This window comes from Bos mutus, chromosome 6, assembly GCF_027580195.1.
Source record: "Bos mutus isolate GX-2022 chromosome 6, NWIPB_WYAK_1.1, whole genome shotgun sequence".
Lineage (NCBI taxonomy): Eukaryota > Metazoa > Chordata > Mammalia > Artiodactyla > Bovidae > Bos > Bos mutus.
This window is the reverse complement of record NC_091622.1, coordinates 17,857,575-17,872,181: the sequence shown is the minus strand read 5'-3', so window position 1 is coordinate 17,872,181 and position 14,607 is coordinate 17,857,575.

Below are 14,607 nucleotides of genomic sequence, written 5' to 3'. Positions count from 1 at the left end.
CTGAAGTGACTTAGCAGCAGCAGCAGAAATAATTCAACCTTTAGAAACAGTGAAACTCAGACTCAAATTCTGTAACTCTGAGTCAATCACAATGACAGGTCCACATTCTATGCCTGACAGCTTAAAAAAGTAAACACTAGAAAAATATAACATTATCCAGAGGCACTATAACTTTTTTATTGAATACACGAAGTATTCAATCAAGACTTAACATGCTAGTATATAGAATTAAAACAACTGAAACCCCCAAAATAAAATAAAAAACAGTAAATTCATAGATACCTCAAATAATGGTATCAGTCTAAAAGAACTGTCTTTAATACACTTATGAAATTAAATGATTACATGGAGAATTTTACCAGAGAACTGGAGTAAGAAAATTATGGAACTTAAATTATGGAAATTAAAATTTTGGAACTAGTATATACAATTACCAACACTAAGAAACTCAACAAAGCATATGAGACACCACAGAAAAGAATATTAGTAAAATGGAATACAAGTAAAAACATAAATACCTGCATGAAAGAAGAGATTTTTTTTTAAGAAAAAGATAGACAATGTAAGAAATATATGGGACATGGAGAAAAGGTCTATCGTATAAATAACTGAAATCCCAAAAGAAAACTAGAAACAGGAGAAACCATATTTGAAAGAAGTTCCAAAACAAAGAAAGACACCAAGCAACAGAATTACGAAGTGCTGCTGCTAAGTCACTTCAGTTGTGTCCGACTCTGTGCAACCCCATAGACGGAAGCCCACCAGGCTCCCCCGTTCCTGGGATTGTCCAGGCAAGAGTACTGGAGTGGGTTGCCATTTCCTTCTCCAGAGGACCTTCCCAACTCAGGGATTGAACCCGGGTCTTCTGCATTGCAGGCAGACACTTTACTCTCTAAGCCAATAGGGGCTTCCCTGGTGGCTCAAAGGGTAAAGCAGATGCCTGCAATGCAGGAAGCCCCTAGAAGCTTAATCTATTTTAACTTATTTGCCCCATCAATTGGTTTGCTTGCTTGCTTGCTTCATTTGCTTCTGACTCTTTGTGACTTCATGAACTGTAACCCACCAGGCTTCTCTGTCCATGTGATTTTCCAGGCAAGAATACTGGAGTGGGTTGCCACACCCTTCTCCAGGGGATCTTCCTGGCCCAGGGATCGAATTCACGTCTCTGGTGTCTCCTGCATTTGCAGGTGGGTTCTTTACCACTGGTGCCACCTGGGAAGTCCCAATCAATTGGTTACTCTTTAAATAAATGTATTGCCACCATAAAATGAAAAACAATACAACCTTTAAAAATAACAGAATAGTACTGTAGGTACTGATAATAAATGACTCCAAAATATGGTAAAGAGAGCACGACATGCAGGGATGAAACAAAATGGGTTCTCTTTGGGTTTTAAAAAATGGAGTGTGTGTATATATGTAGAGATGGTTGGATGGCATCACCAACTCAATGGACATGAGTCTGAGCACAAAATCCAGGAGATGGCGAGGGACAGGGAAGCCTGGCATGCTGCAATCCATGGGGTTGCTCAGTTGCAAATGACAGAGTGACTGAACAACATATATGTAGAGAAGATTTCACATGAATAAGAGAATTGCTTACAGTGGTTGCCTCTGGAGAAAAAAACTGGCTTAAGCACTGGCATAGGAGGAAAAAGCACTTTTCACTAGATTGTCTTCTATATATTTAAAACTTAGTTATCAATGCATGTATTACCATAGAAACATAAATCAAAATATCTTAAATAAAGTGAAAAATTAATAACTCCTATGCCTGCTCTTGGAAAGTATGAAGTTGAGGAATGTAGCTTCTAAATGAGTGTAATAACCATGAATTGTAACAACCACAAGTTCTCAACCTTGAGAAATGAGAAAATCAAGCACAGTAGTAAATGATAGAAAGCAAACATTTACTCGTACTAAATAGGATTACCCTTAATTAAACAAGATAAATAAATGATGTCTGGTGCAAAACTAGGCCTGGTATGTTTCTTCTGAAACTGAATGCAATAGATTTGGCTCCACAGTTTCTCAGTCTCCCTTCCACCTCACCTCTCCCCTTTCCTTCCTGCCTTCCTCACTTGCCATGTAACCTCTGAGTCGCATTTTATTGTTTTAAAAAATGGCAACAATGCACCAAAGCTAAATGATGAAAACAACTTTGTTTTGTATTTTCCTTACTACAGGCAGACAAACCTATATCAATTTCTTCAAAACTAATTTATTTCTACGAAACTGTCTACAAAGAACAAATGTTTGCTGATGGTGATGACTATAATAAGAAAACTTTGTCACTATTCCTTAGCATCTGTAACTAGGAAACCCATTCTGACTGTATGTCTTGCAACAGGCTTAATTATTTAGCTACAGGAAGTGGGGGAGAGAACCCTTCTGTTTCCAATATTCATGAAAAAAGTCTTAATTTCAGAGAAAAGATAAATTTGAATATACTGAAATGAGATCCTCTCCCTGCTAAAATGTTCTGGAGACACTCTGCAGACCAGGACTGCTTCTCTTCTGCTTCCTCTTCCAACTCTCCCTTTGACACAAGGCACTGCTTATTTAGAAGATAAATCTAAACTGCATAATTTAGAAGAAAACATACGTAGCAATATCCCCCACCCTGAGGGCTTACAAAAGAAGAAACCTCTCTCCACTAGAGATCTGCTTATTTTTAAAATTAACACAGCATAGGAAAATCTTTTTATATATGTTTGCTTGAGGGCTCAGAATTTAATCAAATGCCTCTGATAGAGAAATATGTCAGGTTTTGTTTTGTTTTTTTTCCCCATAAGCAAAGAAAGCTAAGAATTTTTTAGAAATATGCTGCTTTAAGGAGTCTAGATTTTTACAAAACTCACTTGGTAGTAACCACACAGTAGCAAACCCAAAGACAGAAAGAATCCAAACTTTCAAAACAGAACTTTACAGCTTTTAATACTGGTCAGCCACTTCCATAGGGCAAATGAAGAGAGAGCAAAATCTTGTTGTAGCCAGGGGCAAGATCTGGAAGCAGTTTCCAATGATTCATCCCCCTCACTCCTATTTTCCTTCCCTTCATATGCAAATCCACATGCATCCCAGGCCCCTTTCTTCCTGTTACCCAGCCAGGGACTTCCTGTCAAGCTGTAATCTCCACTTCCAATTCATTGGGGTTTACTTTTCTTAAGTCTTAAGTCTGTAGCTATTCTTTACTTTCTAAATATCTAGATCCTCTGGAATCCTCTTACTAACCCTTGAACCCTTGGTTGAAATTTCCCTCTACTCTTTGCCTCATTTAATTTGCTATTCATGAATGTCATTCAGTAAGTATTCTTTAACCATGGTGTGCCATGCACTGTTTCAAATATTAAGACCCTAAGAGTAACAAAACAGATCGAAAAATGAGCAATGAAAGTATAGATGGTAACAGCCATCTTAACAATAATTGTCCTCCACATGGATCCAATGTTAGGGGTAGAAAAGTTGTTTTTAAAAAGACATCTTAATAAATAAACTACAGATATTTCAAAAAGAGTGAAATCAAGTATTCCATGTATGTGTGTATGTTTGTATGCTGTGTTTAGTTGTTCAGTTGTATCCCACTCCAAACAGGAAAAGGAGTATGTCAAGGCTGTATATTGTCACCCTGTTTATGTAACTTATATGCAGAGTACATCATGAGAAACGCTGGAATGGAAGAAACACAAGCTGGAATCAAGATTGCCGGGAGAAATATCAATAACCTCAGATATGCAGATGACACCACCCTTATGGCAGAAAGTGAAGAGGAATTAAAAAGCCTCTTGATGAAGGTGAAAGTGGAGAGTGAAAAAGTTGGCTTAAAGCTCAACATTCAGAAAACGAAGATCATGGCATCTGGTCCCATCACTTCATGGCAAATAGATGGGGAAACAGTGTCAGACTTTATTTTTCTGGGCTCCAAAATCACTGCAGATGGTGACTGCAGCCATGAAATTAAAAGATGCTTACTCCTTGGAAGGAAAGTTATAACCAACCTAGATAGCATATTCAAAAGCAGAGACATTACTTTGCCAACAAAGGTTTGTCTAGTCAAGGCTATGGTTTTTCCAGTGGTCATGTATGGATGTGAGAGTTGGACTGTGAAGAAGGCTGAGCACCGAAGAATTGATGCTTTTGAACTGTGGTGTTGGAGAAGCCTCTTGAGAGTCCCTTCGACTGCAAGGAGATCCAACCAGTCCATTCTGAAGGAGATCAGCCCTGGGATTTCTTCGGAAGGAATGATGCTAAAGCTGAAACTCCAGTACTTTGGCCACCTTATGCGAAGAGTTGACTCATTGGAAAAGACTCTGATGCTGGGAGGGATTGGGGGCAGGAGGAGAAGGGGACGACAGAGGATGAGATGGCTGGATGGCATCACTGACTCGATGGACGTGAGTCTGAGTGCACTCTGGGAGTTGGTGACGGACAGGGAGGCCTGGCATGCTGCGATTCATGGGGTCGCAAAGAGTCGGACACGACTGAGTGACTGAACTGATCTGATCTGATCTGATCCCACTCCATGCAACCCTTTGCATTGCAGCCCACCAGGCTACACTGTCCATGGGATTTTCTAGGCAAGAATACTGGGAGTGGCTTGCCATTTCCTTCTCCAGGGGATCTCCCCAACCCAGGGATCAAAACAATGTCTTTTGTGTCTCCTGCATTGCAGGCGGATTCTTTACTTGCTAAAATATCCCACATATTATATGTATGTGTATGTGTGTGTATATATATATATTTATATATATGCACATATTTGAAATTAGCATTAAAATGCTTTCAGAAAAGGTCTTGCAGTCACTACCATCATTTTGAACCTGAGGCTTGCTAGATGAATGTTCTTGCAATAAAACGTAATATTGCCCTCACCTTTTAGTATATTGATTTATATTCATCTCCAGATGAAATTATATCTAAAAGGAATTTCACAACAGTAATGAAAGACAAGGGATAATTTATACTCCTTATAAATCTCTGAGTATCAAAGTTAAAATAAGGTGTGATACTTTTATTAATTGAATCATGACAGTCAAAATAGCCATCCCCTTCTACCATGTCCTTAATTCAAGATTTTATGCATTATGTTTATTTTGAAAACTTGATCAGAGATTGTATTTACCAAATGTTTATATAGCAAGTCTTCTTGAATGATATTGAAGTGAACTACCTTTGAAAATACTAAATAGTGTGATTATTCCTGCTTATCATTAAGGAGACCAAATAAGGCACAATGGATTTGTCATTTATCCATTCACGGAACACAAGGTGACAGGCTGCATTGCTGAAGGAGGTCCCTCTGTCCAGACCAAGCCCATGCCCAGGTCAGCTGCAGCAGGAGGGATTAGTGAAGAATGCTTATGACGTTGTTGATCAGTATCTTAGTTCATTTGGGATGTATAAAAAAATACTAGAGACTGGGTGGCTTATAAAGGACAGAAATTTATTTCTCACATTTCTGGAAGCTAGAAGTCTGAGACCATGGTGCCAACATGGTTAGCTAAGGGTCCTCTTCCAGACCGCAAACTTCTCATTTTGTCCTCATATGGTGGAAGGGGTGAGGGATCTCTGTGGAGCATTAACCCTACTCAAGAGGAGTCCACCCTTAAGAACCTCTCAAAAGCCTAACCTTCCAATGAGATCACACTGGGAATTAGGAGTTTAACATATGAATTCTGGGGAGACACAAAATTCAGACCATAGTGGTCATCTCATTGAAAATCCAACCCCTTCTGCCTTGCCCTCTTCCCCTATAAAGGATTGAAAAGCCAAATACTAATATATCTTTACTTTACTTTCCTTACAGTCATGTAACAAAGTCATACTGATATATTAATATAAGGGGGAAAAACCTGTTGAGGGTAGAAAACAAGGGCTTCTAGGAAACACTGCTTTCAAATTAAAGAGGTGTTTGTGACTATTTTCCTCCTTCCCGCTTTTAAAGTAAAAATGCGTCCCTGACCTGTGGAAGTCACGAATGCTATGGAGTCGAGAAGCCAACATGCTAAAGAGAGATTCCAGGTGCCTAAGTGTTCAACGATGTCACTGAGTCACTGCACCAAGCACAGGACTACTTCCGTCCAGATTTCTTCTTCTATGAGGATAAAACCCTACTTGCTTCAGCTCTGATTAGCTGTATTTTTTGATACTTGTAGCTTAAATCTACCAACACAGTGCTTGAGCTTGTATATTGAGCAAATCCAAGTTAAAATCCATCCTCAAACATTTGATACCTGAAGGATCTCAGATAAAGTTCATCTCCTCTCCTGGTCTCATTGTCCCCATTGACATCTTTCACATATCTATAGTCAGATTTACAATCTCCCCTCAATGGTTATCATTAGCCTGTGGAAGTAACTCTTCATGAGAAACCAATCTATCTTGCCCCCAAAGCATACAGAGTTTTAAATGACAAACTATTTGAAAATACATGACAGGGGAAAGCAGCAGGAGGGAGAAAAATGCAAAAAATATTTATTTCTCTGTAGACTTAAAAAGATGTAGATGAGAATATACAAGGAAAATAAATGCTTACAAAAAAGATTTAAAAAAAAAAAAACTTTTTTGCACGATGATGTGGTACCCAACTTGAAACCTGTAATATTTTTCAGGTGGCAGCAGGAGACCATTAAAATACCAAGACCCAGAGACATAGGGGAGTTTAGGCCAGTGAAGGAAAAGCCGGGTGGAGCCAAACTTCAATATCTGACAGGAATAAAGCAGCAAAAATGGCTGGAAATGTACTTCAAGATTAAGAGACCTGGAAACCTGGAAGATGGATTATAATAACTGAGAAAGAAAAGGATCCCAAATTGCAAATAAATCTACTATTTAAATCCTCATGATCTCTGCACAGATTTTGAAAACGTCCTATACATATACATCAGCATTGTATAAGCAGGGAAAATAAAATGAAACAAAGCAAAATAAGTGAAAGAGAGACTGCAGTGTTGCCAGAGAATAAGCGTTTTACAAAACCAAAGCCAAGAAACTGAATACTTAAAGAGATTAAATATACATGTCTCTGGTGCAAAAGGGCTAAAATCAATACAGAAGTCTGTGTGCTCTGTTGTGACCCACTCTGCGACCACATGGACTGTAGCCCGCCAGGCTCCTCCGTCCATGGGATTCTCCAGGCAAGAATCCTGGAGTGGGTTGCCATTTCCTTCTCCAGAGGATCTTCCCAAGCCAGCGATCGAACCTGGGTCTGTCTCTTGTGTCTTTCTGCATAGGCAGGCGGATTCTTTACCACTGGCACCACCTGGGAAGCCTAGAAAGCTCATGATCAGATTTCAAGTGAACAGAGACGATCTTCCAACTAAACTGTGAAAGCAAGAGAGAAAACACTGTTATCTGGAAAACTCCACTTCCATGAGTGAGAGAAAACCACCAGGAAAACAGGTTTAAACCAGCTGGCTTCCTGGTTTTGGAAGGGAATATTTAATTCAGCTCCCTCATTTTATTAATGAGAGCTTGTGGTTCAAAGAAGTTATAGAACAAAATAAAGCGTAGGCTGTGTTTCCTCTCTGTGACCTGTTTCCCTTGAGATGGACAATATCCTCCCTCTCTGAAGGAAACTAGAAAATCTTCTTCTGCAATATAAAGAAAACATGGACATGAACATGCATCAGAGATAAAATTCTTACACTGATCAATTGCTCATCAATTTATTTATTCTTAGCCTATCTCATTGGGATGTAGAAAACAAGTTAAGAATACATGTAACATTATGAGGATCTTTGTTAAAAAAAAAAATAACAATAGCTAAAGGAAGGAAATATAGGAAGGAGGGAGGAAGCAGCAAAATTTGTCCATGGTTCATATTTGCATCCACCTTGCAGCTGGTGATGGACGGGGAGGCCTGGCGTGCTGCGATTCATGGGGTCACAAAGAGTCGGACATGACTGAGTGACTGAACTGAACTGCCTAATTTTAGATATTCTTAAACTCCCTGCACAGCCCACCACACACATCAATACTCAGCCCAAATATCTGATTGTTGTTATTCAGTTGTTAAGTCGTGTCTGACTCCTTGCGACCCCATGGACTATAGCCCGCCAGGCTCCTCTGTTTTATGGGATTCTCCAGGCAAGAACACTGGAGTGGGTTGCCATTTTCTTCTCCAGAGGATCTTCCTGGATCAGGGATTGAATCCACATCTTCTACACTTGCAGGCAGATTCTTTGCCACTGAGCCACCGAAGAAGCCAAATACCTGATTAGTAAATGTTAAATGCCTTCTCCCACTGTACTGGTGCACGGTGAACCAAGATGGCAGCACACACAGACCTGCAGGTGAAGAGGGTCTTGAGCAGGAAGAGGCTTCTCTTAGAAACCTGAGGGGGCTGTAGAGAAGAATTTGGAGTGAGACCCAAATCCTGCAGAAGAAAGGCGGCTCCAGGGAGCTAGGGGATGGTTTTACAGAGTCCTGAGGCCGGTCTGGGCCTCCTTAGGTTGGGATTGGGGCCAAGTAGCTCTGGCCTTGCCAGGTTGGGCTGGGTTGTCTGTGACCTATCCCGGCCTGTCCCCTTGTTTTGAGCTCCTGAGTATTTTGCTGCACTGCCTTCAGGGATTCAGTTCCATGATAAGACCTGAAGCGAGTATTTCAAATGGGAGCCCCTTTGGGGAGCTTGCCTGAGCTAATTCCTCTAGAATTCTGCCTCCTCATTTGCTTTGACAAACTCCAAATCCAGCTTGTATTTTTAGGCTGTTTATTTGATTCCATACCTTGAAAGGTTGAAGGATCTACAGTTGAGAAGGTCAGATATTTTCATAGCAATGTTTGTTTCAGGACTTTGGCCCTCAACTCACCCCCTGTTTGAAAACCATGTCAGAAAAAGAAGTCCAGTAAAGTTGTTTTCAAGTCAAATTAGTATCAGAAGAATTGGCTTCTCCCTTTGTTTAAACAATTGCTTTAAAATGTGTTATTACCCAGAAACATTTTGCCACCTGAGTGGTCAGGATTCTCACATCATTACTAACCCCAAATCATGTGTTTTTTTGGAGGGGGGAGAAGGGGTAACTGAGGAGAGAGGATAGGATTGGAAAGGACCCTAGACCTCATCTAATTTAAATCTGTACTTTTATAAAAAAGGTAACTGAGTTCTAGAAAAGTCTTAGTCAAAGGTTAAGATTCAGTATATTCTCTGTCTTACCCCACACTTTTTGATTGGGAGTTTAACCACTCCAGTATTCTTGCCTGTAGAATCCATGGACAGAGGAGCCTGTTGGGCTACAGTCCACAGGGTTGCAAGGAGTCAGACACAACTGAGTAATTAACACTTGTTTTTAGAAGAGCAACATGTTCCTTCTTAACACTGACTTTTGGTCAACCTTTGCATAAGAAATTTGATAGCTAAAATCTCTGTTGCTCCTAATAAATGAAGCTGTTTGTTATTGCCCTGAGGGGGAAAAATAATAACAGTAACGAGTCTAGATTTCACTGTCAGAAAGTTGTCACTCCTTGGAATAACAAAGCATCTTCTTTGGCACTGGCCATTTCCCTCAGTCATTAGGGGCAATGACTGAGCCTGCTTCTGACAGCAGAGGACTCTGAAGACAGGAATGCCATGAAGGTGCTTGTTACAACTGGGAATATAGAATGAAGGTCTGAATTAACAAGCAGTTAGAGATACAGATGGAGACCCAGAGGACAAGTGACTAGGAGGAGAGTGCTGGCATTAGGGCCAAGAAAGGATGCCCCTGGGCCCTCCCCTTGCTCTAGTCCAGCCACCTCGTCCCTCCTGGGAGCTATGTCCTCACATCTAGAATGGAGACATGGCCTGAAGTACTGGTGACTCTGGACAGATCAGCTTCCTGGTCTTATCAGAGAACTGAATGTCCATCCAGTCACCTATTCATCTATTTATGAATTTATTTTTATCCCTCCTTGTTCCAGAAGGATTTGAGAGAGCTCAAATGAAACATAACAAAACAGCATAAGTTAAAGCAGGAAGGAAAGATGGAAGAAAAGTGAAGAACTAAAAAGGGATCCCAGCAGGAGACTGAAAGCAAACACTTCAAAATGCATTTTGTGAAAGTTCATCTTGCTGCACCCATGTGACTTATGTCCTTTCTGCATGTCTATATAGATGGCTAGTTAGTGGGAAGAGGGGAGGACAGGGTGAGATGTGTGGAGAGAGTAACATGGAAACTTCCATTACCATATGTAAAATAGATAGCCAATGGGAATTTGCTGTATGGCTCAGGAAACTCAAACAGGGGCCCTGTATCAACCTGGAGGGGTGGGATGGGGAGAGAGATGGGAGGGAGGTTCAAGAGGGAGGGGATATATGTATACCTATGGCCGATTCATGTTGAGGTTTGACAGAAAACAGCAAAACTCTGTAAAGCAATTATCCTTCAATAAAAAATAAATTTAAAAAATAAACTACTCTTCTTAAAAATAATAATAATAATTACTGAGAAAAAGACAGTATTGTATTATCTCACTTGTACGTGGAATCACTCCATAAAAGAACTCATAGATGCAGAGAACAAGTTGCCAGTTGCCAGGGGCAGGGGCTAGGGGTAAGCAAAATGAGTGAAGGGAGTCAAAAGGTACAGACTTTCAATTGTAAACTAAGTTAAGTCCTGGGGATGTAATGTACAGCATGGTGACTATAGTTAATAATACTGTATTGCATATTTGAAAGTTGCTAAGGGAGTAAATCTTAAAATTTCTTATCACAAGGAAAAAAATTGTTAACTATGTGTGGTGATATATGAACTAGACCTCCTGTGGTGATCATTTGGGCAACATATACCAATGTCAAGTCATTATGTTATACACTTGAAACTAAAGTTATATCAGCTGTATCTGAAAAAAAAAAAAAAAAAAAAAAACTTTTACACGTCAGTCAGTCTTCTAAGTTCACCCATCTTACTGCAGTATTTAATACTAACAACCCTAGAAAGTGATTCCTATTATTACCTTAGAACTGAGAAACAGAGGATTAGGAACTTTAAGAATTTGCTGAAGATAAAACTTGGAGTCAACTAAGGCATCCATTTAGCCACGCTGTCATCCATAGGGTCCATACTCTTAAACTACTCTACTAAGGGTCCATCTTTGTGAACACTCCAGGTATTTTTTTTCAGTCTTCACTGAAGACAAAACAAATTACATGTATTCAGTAACAATGCAACACAGATGGATAATTTTGTAATGAGTTAATATTTTGAAAACTTTATAATTTTAATAAGAAAAACCTTTGTATACATTTATGGAATATTGTGCTGGCTTGCTCTGAAATTGTCCTATTTTATTAATGACCTGGGGTCATGGGTGAAGTCCATGTTTCTGAAGTCTGCCATTAAGGTCAGCTTTTTTACAATGGCCCTCTTCTGCTAACCTGTCAAAGAAAAGTTGAGCATTTGTAGCAATCAAATTCCCACCTAACATGTAAAGATTAGCATTATGTTTGAGGAGGAGATAATAAAAATCAAACATACTTTCTATGGAGTGTCATTTTCTTTTAATCCAAAAGTACTAAAACTGAAAGTCCAGCTGAAAGAACTTTGCATTCCATTATTATCTCATAACTTCATTCATTCTCATTATCATAATGATAATCTCACTCATTGAGAATGAACTAGTCTCTCTCTTGAACTAGAAAATGAAATTGATTACTAAGAGTTCGTCTGTGATATGATTCTAAATATTCTGCAAGGCAGTCACTTGCTATGATACCATAGATGGCCAAAAAAAACCAAAATTTATAATTTGCTATAATAAAGGCCTAATATAGGATCAGGGCAAATAATAAAAGAAGAAATCAGTACTCAGAGGAAGAAACCTCCCACGTGATAATAAATCACATGTTATTTAGACTACTGTTTTAGAAGAACAATTAGGATAACATGTAGCTATAATTTAAAATAGGCAGAGAGTAAGGCAGGGGTAAAGAACAGAGAGAGAGGACACAGAAGGTCCTTTTATAAACAGAGGGGTAGAATACAAGACATGCTTTTTTGTGTGTAAGGCACATGTTGACTTAGAAAGAATTAGTCGTCATGAGCCACTACAGCTCACTTAAACATGTCTTTGAAAGGGATCTTCCAGAGATGGTACATAATTTATAAAATGTCACCCAAAATACTTTTTTTTGTGAGGAGGTTCATGAGTTGCAAACTATCCTAAAAATTCAGAAACTGAAAATAATATACCTACATAATTTGACAGCAAATACAGATACAAAACATGTCTTCAAGCTAACAAAAGAAGCAAAAGATTTAAATAGGGCACTCAATAAAGAATTTACCCTATGAAGAATAAAAAGAGAGTGGAAAAATAAAAAGATAAGCAATATAGCAGCCATTCTGACTGGTGTGAAATGGTGCTTCATTATGGTTTTGATTTGCATTTCTCTGATACTGAGTGATGTTGAGCATCTTTTCATGTGTTTTTTAGTCATCTGTGTGTCTTCTTTGGAGAAATGTCTGTTTAGTTCTTTGGCCCATTTTTTGATTGGGTCATTTATTTTTCTGGAATTGAGCTGCAGGAGTTGCTTGTATATTTTTGAGATTAATTCTTTGTCAGTTGCTTCATTTGCTATTATTTTCTCCCATTCTGAAGGCTGTCTTTTCACCTTGCTTAGAGTTTCCTTTGTTGTGCAGAAGCTTGTAATTTTAATTAGGTCCCATTTGTTTATTTTTGCTTTTATTTCCAATAGTCTGGGAGATGGGTCATAGAGGATCCTGCTGTGATGTATGCCGGAGAGTGTTTTTCCTATGTTCTCCTCTAGGAGTTGTATAGTTTCCGGTCTTACATTTAGATCTTTAATCCATTTTGAGTTTATTTTTGTGTATGGTGTTAGACGGAGAAGGCAATGGCACCCCACTCCAGTACTCTTGCCTGGAAAATCCCATGGATGGAGGAGCCTGGTAGGCTGCAGTCCATGGGGTCGCTAAGAGTCAGACACGACTGAGCGACTTCACTTTCACTTTTTACTTTCATGCATTGGAGAAGGAAATGGCACCCTACTCCAGTGTTCTTGCCTGGAGAATCCAAGGGACGGGGAAGCCTGGTCAGCCGCCGTCTATGGGGTCGCACAGAGTCGGACACAACTGAAGCGACTTAGCACCAGCAACAGCATGGTGTTAGAAAGTGTTCTAGTTTCATTCTTTTACAAGTGGTTGATCAGTTTTCCCAGCACCACTTGTTAAAGAGATTGTCTTTTGTCCATTGTATATTCTTGGCTCCTTTGTCAAAGATAAGGTGCTCAACATTACTCATTATCAGAGAAATGCAAATCAAAACCACAATGAGGTACCATTTCACGTCAGTCAGAATGGCTGCAATACAAAAGTCTACAAGCAATAAATGCTGGAGAGGGTGTGGAGAAAAGGGAACCCTCTTACACCATTGGTGGGAATGCAAACTAGTACAGCCACTATGGAGAACAGTGTGGAGATTCCTTAAATAACTGGAAATAGAACTGCCTTATGACCCAGCAATCCCACTGCTGGGCATACACACTGAGGAAACCAGAATGGAAAGAGACACGTGTACCCCAATGTTCATCACAGCACTGTTCATAACAGCCAGGACATGGAAGCAACCTAGATGTCCAGCAGCAGACGAACTGATAAGAAAGCTGTGGTACATATACACAATGGAGTATTACTCAGCCATTAAAAAGAATACATTTGAATCAGTCCTAATGAGGTGGATGAAACTGGAGCCTATTATACAGAGTGAAGTAAGCCAGAAAAAAAAACACCAATACCATATATTAATGCATATATATGGAATTTAGAAAAATGGTAATGATAACCCTGTATGTGAGACAGCAAAAGAGACACAGATGTATACAACGGTCTTATGGACTCTGTGGGAGAGGGCGAGTGTGGGATGATTTGGGAGAATGGCAAACATGTTGAAACATGTATAATATCATATGTGAAATGAATCGCCAGTCCAGGTTCGAGGCATGAGACAGGATGCTCAGGGCTGGTGCACTGGGATGACCCAGAGGGATGGTATGGGGAGGGAGGTGGGAGGGGGGTTCAGGATGGGGAACACGTGTACTCCCGTGGCAGATTCACACTGATGTATGGCAAAAAACCAATACAATAGTGTAAAGTAATTAACCTCCAATTAAAATAAATAAATTTATAGTAAAAAAAAAAAAAAAGATAAGCAATAAAATTTAAATATGTATAATTTGACTGTTTGCCATTTTCCTTTTTTGATAATGTTAGTTTACTAAGAGCTTAGCCAAAATATACTGGAGAACTTCTTCACATAAAGATCAGAAATCCCTGCCATTTGATGTACAGAAATGAAAACCAGAGTGATTAATGTCAAGCCAGAAATTCACTAACCTTACTACAGAAAACTGCTACTTGAAAACAACAACAGTCTATAAAACATTAATAGTATGTTAAATCAGATGACAACTTTAAAATTCTTAAATCAGGGAATCTTCATTTTAAATTAAAACTTCATGTGAAATGTTGCAGACTCTCACATAAAATGGTTATTCAGAGAAAGAAAGAACTGGTCTCAAGAAATATGTGTATATATGAGTGTGAATGTATGTGTCTCTATAGATTTCTGGTTAGTCTCACAATCCAACTTAACAAGAATTCATGTTATGAAACC